Source organism: Labrus mixtus, chromosome 17, assembly GCF_963584025.1.
Source record: "Labrus mixtus chromosome 17, fLabMix1.1, whole genome shotgun sequence".
In the NCBI taxonomy this organism is placed as follows: Eukaryota; Metazoa; Chordata; class Actinopteri; order Labriformes; family Labridae; genus Labrus; species Labrus mixtus.
The window spans coordinates 23,995,338-24,003,428 of NC_083628.1; positions in this window are offsets into that span (position 1 = coordinate 23,995,338).

Sequence of the window (8,091 nt, forward strand, 5' to 3'; positions counted from 1 at the left end):
GCTGATGTGGTTTATATTCAAAGGAAATGTCTGACATCTCTCTGTTCTCGTCTTTCTTTTTGATTCCAATTAAATGTTGGACATGATCGAGGTCCGAGGATAAAAGTGTGCTTCAAGGAACACAAAAAGCATGTGAGATCATCGGGGCGTTTGCTGAGGTGTTCAGCATTGTCCGCCCCGAGGGAAGGTCTTGATCGTCACATCCACGGGTTCACATTCCTTAACCTTGGGGTCAGGGCTTTTGTCTGAGGATAGCACTGAGGCAACTTCCCCTGCGGAAATCAACAAGAGCTGACACACTGAAGGGCTGGAGACGGACACAGAGGCAGGAAGAGGGACCAGCACAGACACAGAAGCACATGCATGGTTGTAAACATCGCTACTTTGTCTTAAACCTCGAAAAAACGGCAGGAGGAACACATGAGTGTGTGTGTGTGTGTGTGTTAGAAGTGCATTGAATACCTTTTTATAAAGCCTATTTTTTTACCAACAACTGTTCAATACATTTGCAGTCAGTACACCATTTGAGCTAGACTGACTTAACTGGTTTATTTAATGGTTTTAACTGAGATTCATTGCACACACAGGAATTGTTTGCAGGGGGAAAGCTGCAATAAATTGACTGTTTGTCCTTGTTTTCATTATCACAGATTAACTACATTTCAATGTCGTTGCCAGGATTTTACCTGGCACATACTGTACTGTGTTATCATCACTAATTGGAAAGGTGGCCTTATGGTCTCTATGACAATAAAATCAAAGTTATTAAAGTGGTGAAATCTTAAAATGGAGCCGACTTGAAAAGTCTTAAAACAAGTATTTAAAAAAAAAACAATTAAACCGTCAAAAATCATTGCAGATACGATTTTAGCATGTTGTTTACACAACTTGAGTTTGGTGGGTCTGCAAACCGATTTTTCTGCTTAAGAGAGATGAATGAAATCTGATCAAGGTCTGAAATTTGTCTGTAAAGTACAGTAAAAAACAAATGTCATCAGCTGTTTTTTTCCTGCAGCAGCTCCTGAAATTTTTTATTCCACAAATTTGAAATGCAAACCATTTTGAAATAGCCATCAGAATCTATTCCTGATCTATGACGTGCCTACAGTATAAAGCTTATTTCACCTTAAATGCACAGCGCAAGTTTGCCGTGCCCTGTTTTCACAGACAGAGTTCATTTCATTGAAGGTGATAAGAGCTTAGTGCATATCTGCCCATCAAATCTAACTGATGGACGGCATGAATCCCGGCGCAGGGCCAAGATATGGCAGTTTAAAAAAAAATAAAAAAAATGCACAGTATTTTCCTAAATGATCAGAGCCCATTCTGCTCAGGGCTGTTATCAATATTGAACATTACATCAGCTGTATCACTGACTCTCCACACTGGGTTCTCAACGCTGCCACGGGCAGATGAGACTCCCTCAACGGCGGCGTTGAAAGCTCGGGCATGCATCATTCTTTAATATCATATTAAGGCGAAATTGGCTACATTTAGACAGACACGGCGATAAATCCCATCAGCACTTGGCAGAAGCTGCTTTTATCGCAGAGGGGCAGAATCACCGTCCCTGCAGAGCATCATCTTCTTACCTCCGATTGAGTCCAGGCATTATTGCACAATGATGGAGCTGCTGTGCTGCTGGAGCCGACAGATTGAGGAGGTGACTTATGGCTGTGCAAAGGGTTGAAGGTGTTGTCAAACAGTCCTTTTCTTTTGGCTCACAGGAAGGATGAGAATACAATGTAACGCTCACAGAAGATGTTGCAGTGTGGTCTGTTTTTACATTAAGTTGTTAAAAAAGTTAAATATTCTAAAACACATAAACAGGGGTATGAATTTCCACCGTGAGAATGTCCTTTTCCCATCAGAGAATAATCTTAACACTTATTTCCAATCAACCTGTCTCCAGTGTGTTCGTTGTGTGCAAAAGCTAAGAATCTAGGTGCCTGATCAGTTTTTTTTTAATCATGAAATTCCTGCAGCACCATTACATGTAATCTGTCGCTCCACAGACTTGAGTTTAAGTAGGTCTACAGCACGTTACATAAGATCTGTCTCATCCAAAGCCCCCATTCACACAGCTATCTAGGTCTCTGTCTGGAATGACAGTAGAACTTCTGTTTTGCTGTTTTGTGCTCAATTTTACATATTTCTGTGCAGACACTTATCACCAAGATGTGCTGGAAAAATCACTTCAGCGACTTATTACCATTTTACAGACACCATTTATTCCCTTTGCATTGTGCTGTATCGATGCAGATCCCCCACTTCCTAATCCTGCTTTGCATTGTGGCATTGTTATTTAATATATCCTTATCCTCGACATCACACTCAGGGTGCAAAGTTTAAACGCTGTTATAATCTGAGCTGGGCACGCAACTATGAATCCAATAAATGTTAATCATCAGCATTCATTTTTTAAAATTAATTTCTGAAGTGGACGTCAATTTGAAACGTAATTATTGGAATATTGAACTTCTGCAAAATGGATTTCCGTCATTTCGGTTACTTGAGCCGTTTTCACATGCATTCCTGAAAATATCTGGATAATTTCAGGAGGACTGCTTCAGAAATTCTCCTGACCTTGCTGTTCACATGTGCTCCTCACAGCTGGAGACTATTCCTGTCAGACGGGAGGGGGTGGGAGGGGGAGCGGAGGGCGGGGTTACGTGACGTGAAAAAACGAGGAAATAGCGTACAAAGCAACAGAGATCGCTAAACCACACTAAAATGAGAATATTTGCCTTTATATCAATGCTACATGTAGTCCAACGGAATGACAACATCAACAAAAGAGTGAAGAACAACATACTGGCAACAGAAAACACAATGCAGCTGTTTAATTACGTGCACGGAGATCGTAGTGGTCGCGTGTATATGTTCTATGCATCATACAGCAGTCACAAACATCACTCCCTCTCCTATTGGCTCAAGGTGAAATCTCCAGAGAATATCCTGCTGCGTTCTCACATCAGCTCACTTGGACTTGCTGCGGATAAAATACTAAGGGTTAAGCAGGAGAAACTCAGGGGGAGGTCCGAGCGAATAATTTGGCTGTTTGCGCTCACATAAACCCTTTTCACACATACGGAAATCTCCTGAAAAACTCTGGAGATTAGTCTACCCGGAGGTTCTTTAAGCTATGTGTGAACGCAAACAGCCAAGTATTTCGCGGAGACTTTACCCAGAGTTTCTCCGGCCAGACCCCTAGTATTTTATCTGCAGAAAGTCTGAGTGAGCTGATGTCTATAAGCGGCAGAATATACTCCGGAGATTTCAACTCGAGCCAATAGAAAGAGAATGACGTTTATATAGTGACTTCATAAAATGTCTGCACGAGACCACTACGATCTCCGTGCACGTAATTAAACGTCTGCATTCTGTTTTCTGTTCGTCAGTATGTTGTTCTCCTCTCTTTTCTGGATGTTGTCATTCCATTGGATTACACATAGCATTGATATAAAGGCAAATATTCTCATTATAACATCGTGTAGCGGACTCTGTTGCTTCGGCCGCTACTTCCGCATTGTTTTTTTACGTCACGTCTTACCTCAGGAGACCCTACATAAATGATTATAGAGAATACAACAAACCTAAAAAAGCAGTAACATAACTTGACCTAATATTCTTAAGACTATTTAAAGTTTCAAGGGCCCCTTTGTTAACATTATAATTGTGAGCTATTCGATGGAGCTGTAACCAATTACTTACTTTTAACTTACTTTTATGAATCTCAGGATATTTTATTCCAAGAAGAATGCACTGCGTGGATAATCAGTTTGCCCGGGAAAGAAGGACGCATTAAACGACTGCATTCAAGTGAGCTTTTCAAAATGGGACAGCCTTCAAATGTGCCCCTCAAAGAATGCGTCCCCGTTGTGATTTTTCAGCTGTGCATCTGTGATTGTTGGATGCATTGAATTTTGGAAGCAATACTTGGCTTAAAGATTAAAACAGTCATTCCTGGTAACCAAATAAAAGCAAAATACATTTAATATAATGATTTAAGTTTTTTAAATGACAAAAAACAAAAACCTCCACATATCTCATATCGGTCAATAGAAGTGTCCTAAGTGACTTCCTTTCCGCGCGGCTCAGTACAGCTGAGAGAGAGTGCGACACTGTTGGACTTCAGCTGGGTAAACATTCCCCACCGAGGCCAGAGATCTTGTGTACACACAGGGCACAGCGCATGTTCAGTGAGGGGGCCCTCACAGCCGCTACAAGGATAGATGGTCTAACCAGGCCAGAGTCCATGTAGCAGTCAGAATATGACAAGAGACCACCCCATCTGCTGAAACCATTAAGCTCTTCTATTTACCAGCTTGGGTCCGTCTGTGGATGTACTCTTTCTATACCGCTTGCCTTCGTTTATACACTACTGATTTAAAAGATGGCACACATACTCACGCTGTTTTTGTTACAGATCCTCGGGTCGCCTGTGATGAATATAGACTCAATGGTGCTTAAAAATTACAGAGAGCGTCAGTTCAGTGAGAGGAAGAGGGAAGTGGAATAAGAGGACACCCACAGGTCACCTATACACATGGAAAGGCAGAATACCAAAGCTTATAATAAACCATCTCAACTCAAATATGGCCAATTTGATAGAGGTAGTTACTTTTCCTTTCTCAAATCAGAGCTATTACAATTTACAATTCTTACAATTCATTTAGCAGACAATTTTATCCAAAGCGACATACATCAGAGAGTAACTATCTATTAGTTAGAATTTGGTAAAATGCCAGTGGAGATGTCAGGGCAAGATATTAATCTGAGTGAAATCCGGTTAACCAAAGGAACAACTCCTCACAGGAGCTCGAGTTGCTGCTGCCATCAGACATCGCTCATCCCTCTTGTCTTCATACCTGTTCATTCATTTTATTTTACAAGATATAACAAATGATGCATTATAAATTCAGAAAGGCATGAAAAAAAACATTTCAATTCACTGCAGATTGCACTTCCAAGTTAATTGCACATAATGTGTTGACTCCTTGAGTGTGAGGCAAAGAAAGAGAATGTCTAAGGTTCTAGGAAATGATTTTAGCACAAAAACCTCACATTTCAGTCATAAATAATTAGCTATACTGCTTTACCTGCTGACAAAAGTTTCAACAAGTTTTCATCAACACTCTTTTCCTGCCAATCAACACCAGATTTTGTATAAAAAATACTTGAAAAAGGCTTAAAAAAACACATCCTGTAACTACAAAACATTGTTTGACCATGCCCAATGAAAGACATAGGCAGTGTCTTTTTCACAGTCAGGACCCAGAATATGTGTCAGAATTCATTCACCCTGTATTCACCAACCTGTTCGCTCAGGTCCAACACCCTACACCTGCTGTCTGCAGCTTCAGGTCATAGCACCAACTCTGCAGAATTCCCTGCACATGTCATTACGTTCTCCTGAATCTGTTGAGTCTTTTAAAAAGCTGCTTAAACATTAATGTGTAGACAGGGCTATGGGTAATCATGTCCACCCAGTCTACCTATTGATCTATGTTTTACTGTGCCAATTATTGTTTCTGGTCATAGCAGGATTTTATAATATCGCTCCATGAACTACTGGTTTGGTCCTGTTTTTATTATATACAGTATATGTTATAATTTGTTGCGACCTTTGTCTGTGGAAAGTGCTATATAAATAAAATGTACTTACGTCTGATGTTACGTGATTAAGTCATTCGTCTCAGCTTTCCAAAACTGGTGGCATAAATAATTTTCGAAAAATGTTACTATGTTGGAATGCTTTTGTCAAGTTTAAGGGAACAGTGTTGAGAGTGTTTGTACCTTAGAATAATAAACATGTGGTTTTAGGGACAATCTTGCACGCTTGAAAAACGTTTTTATTTTTTTTATTTAAGGTTTATTTTTGGGCTTTTTATGACTTCAGACAGGACAGTGGACAGAGTCAGAAATCAGGGGGAGAGAGAGAGAGAGAGAGTGGGGAATGACATACAGGAAAGGAACCGCATGTCAGATTTGAACCCTGGCCGCCCGCTTGGAAGACTACTGTTACCATACAGTTACCCGAGGATACTTGACAAACAAATTTTGATGACATATCCATAACAGCATAAAGACTTCAAGCTGTAGTTTCACATCCTGATGAAATTGTGATTCAGCAAAAACTACAAAGTCACATCTGACTTGAAAAAAAGTTATGTACCATTCTAAAGTTTTTAGCAAAAACCACGACTGCTGCCAAGAGGTGTATGACTATACGGTGCTAAACAATATTTTGATGCTGCTCTGATTTTAGGGTAACCGGAAATCAATCACATTAAACATTAAGAAGATCACGTCTCAAGTTTCCGGTTGCATGTGCATTTTCATTCTGACTTTATCTGGAGTTTCTCCTGCCAGCCTCCTAGTGTTTTTTTTTCTGCAGAAAGTCTGAATGAGCTGATGCGAGAACAGAGCAAAATAAAATAAGGAGAATTCACCTGGAGCAAGGGGGAGTGGGTGATGACGTTTATTACCTGTGACTGGTGCATGACCATAGTCTGAATGCAAGGCATGGGATCGTTGGCGATCTCCGTGCACGTCATTAAAATGCTGCATTATGTTTGATTTTTTCCAGTAAGTTTCTTATCCACTCCTATATATTGGCAAAAAGGCTCAATATAGAGTAAAGCATACTCTGTTGAGTCATCTGCCACTCCTGTGTCATTCTTTTTATGTCATATCTATTGTATATAAGACCCTCGCCCCCCCTCCTGTCCAGCAGGAATAGTCTCTTGCTGTGAGGTTCATGTGTTAACAACTAGATCAGGAGGATTTCAGTGGCAGCCCTCCTGCATTTTTGGGGGGGAAATTTCCAGGAGTGCATTATGTGAAAACAGTTTAAGATGTATTTCTAAAACTACTCTAGATCAAAGAACACGTTCTTGTTTGCCTCAGAGTCAAGTAACTCATCCATCAGGCTAAAAATCTTACAAGTTTTAAAGTTTGGAAAGTCAAGCAAGAAAGGAAAAAAAAGGGAACTTATTTCCTCACTTTTTTTTGTGTGCCAAGAACAGCTCTATCTTGTCAGCAGACTACTGAGGGAGCCAAACCCTCCTTCACACATTATCTGCCTGTGAACTGTGAGCATAGGGCTGCTGGATGTGTTTGTGTATGTGTGGGTGTGTGTGTCTGAGCCACACTCTCCCTGTGATTTACAGCTCCTCTCACACTCTCCCCTTCTGTCTGCTGGTCAACTGCCACGGTGAAGGCGGCTACAATGGGCCCGGCTACGAAGCATCATAAATCTGGACACTTCCTACCACTGTCTCCCACTTCAAGGGGGAAGCCGGTCCTGTTGCAAACATGATTAACCCCCTTCCTCTCTGTCCACAGCCGCCCGCACACCACCCTCCAACCTCCAGCCGTCCCTCCCCCAACAGGAGGACATGCTGTGGGGTGGGGGGCAAGGCCTTCCTCACATCTACAAGGCAAGAAACATTTTACTATCTCTTTCCAAGACAGGAAAAAAAAAATGTCACCCATGCATTGAATTGGACCTGTCTAGTCTGTAGGTAAATAAAAATGTGAAAACATAATGTAAGTAAACAACAGTTCATTCTAGGAGTCTCATTGGTCCCCCCCCCCCCCCCCCCCCCCCAATATGCAAAGTATGAAAGCTGACACTTTTTTCTTGAAGTTTCTATGAAAGTGTCTCTCTGCTCCCAATGACAAAGTAAGAAAAAAAAAAAGTTTTCAAAAGGCTTTCAAACCACAAAAGACTCGTTCAAGATGAGTGAAGCGATAGTCCCAGCATGCCAATTTGCAGCTTAGTAAGGAAGTTTGCTCGGTGCTGGGAGGTTTAGAGACGGAATAGAGACGTGTTGTCATTGAGCTGCCCGAATGCATCTCTGAAATTTCAGATGAAAAAGGGGAGGGGAGGTGTGCTGTCGGCGAGGAGGGGGTCCTTCAGTGAACTGTGGCACCAGACATGAGCTGTCAGCCGAAGCCCCGGCCTCTAGTCTGCTGCCCACAAGAAACACACACGCTCCAAACACACATAAACACACATTAATAATCACCCACGTGTACACAAGAGGACACACCATGTTGCATATCAATCAATCCACCCTCCTA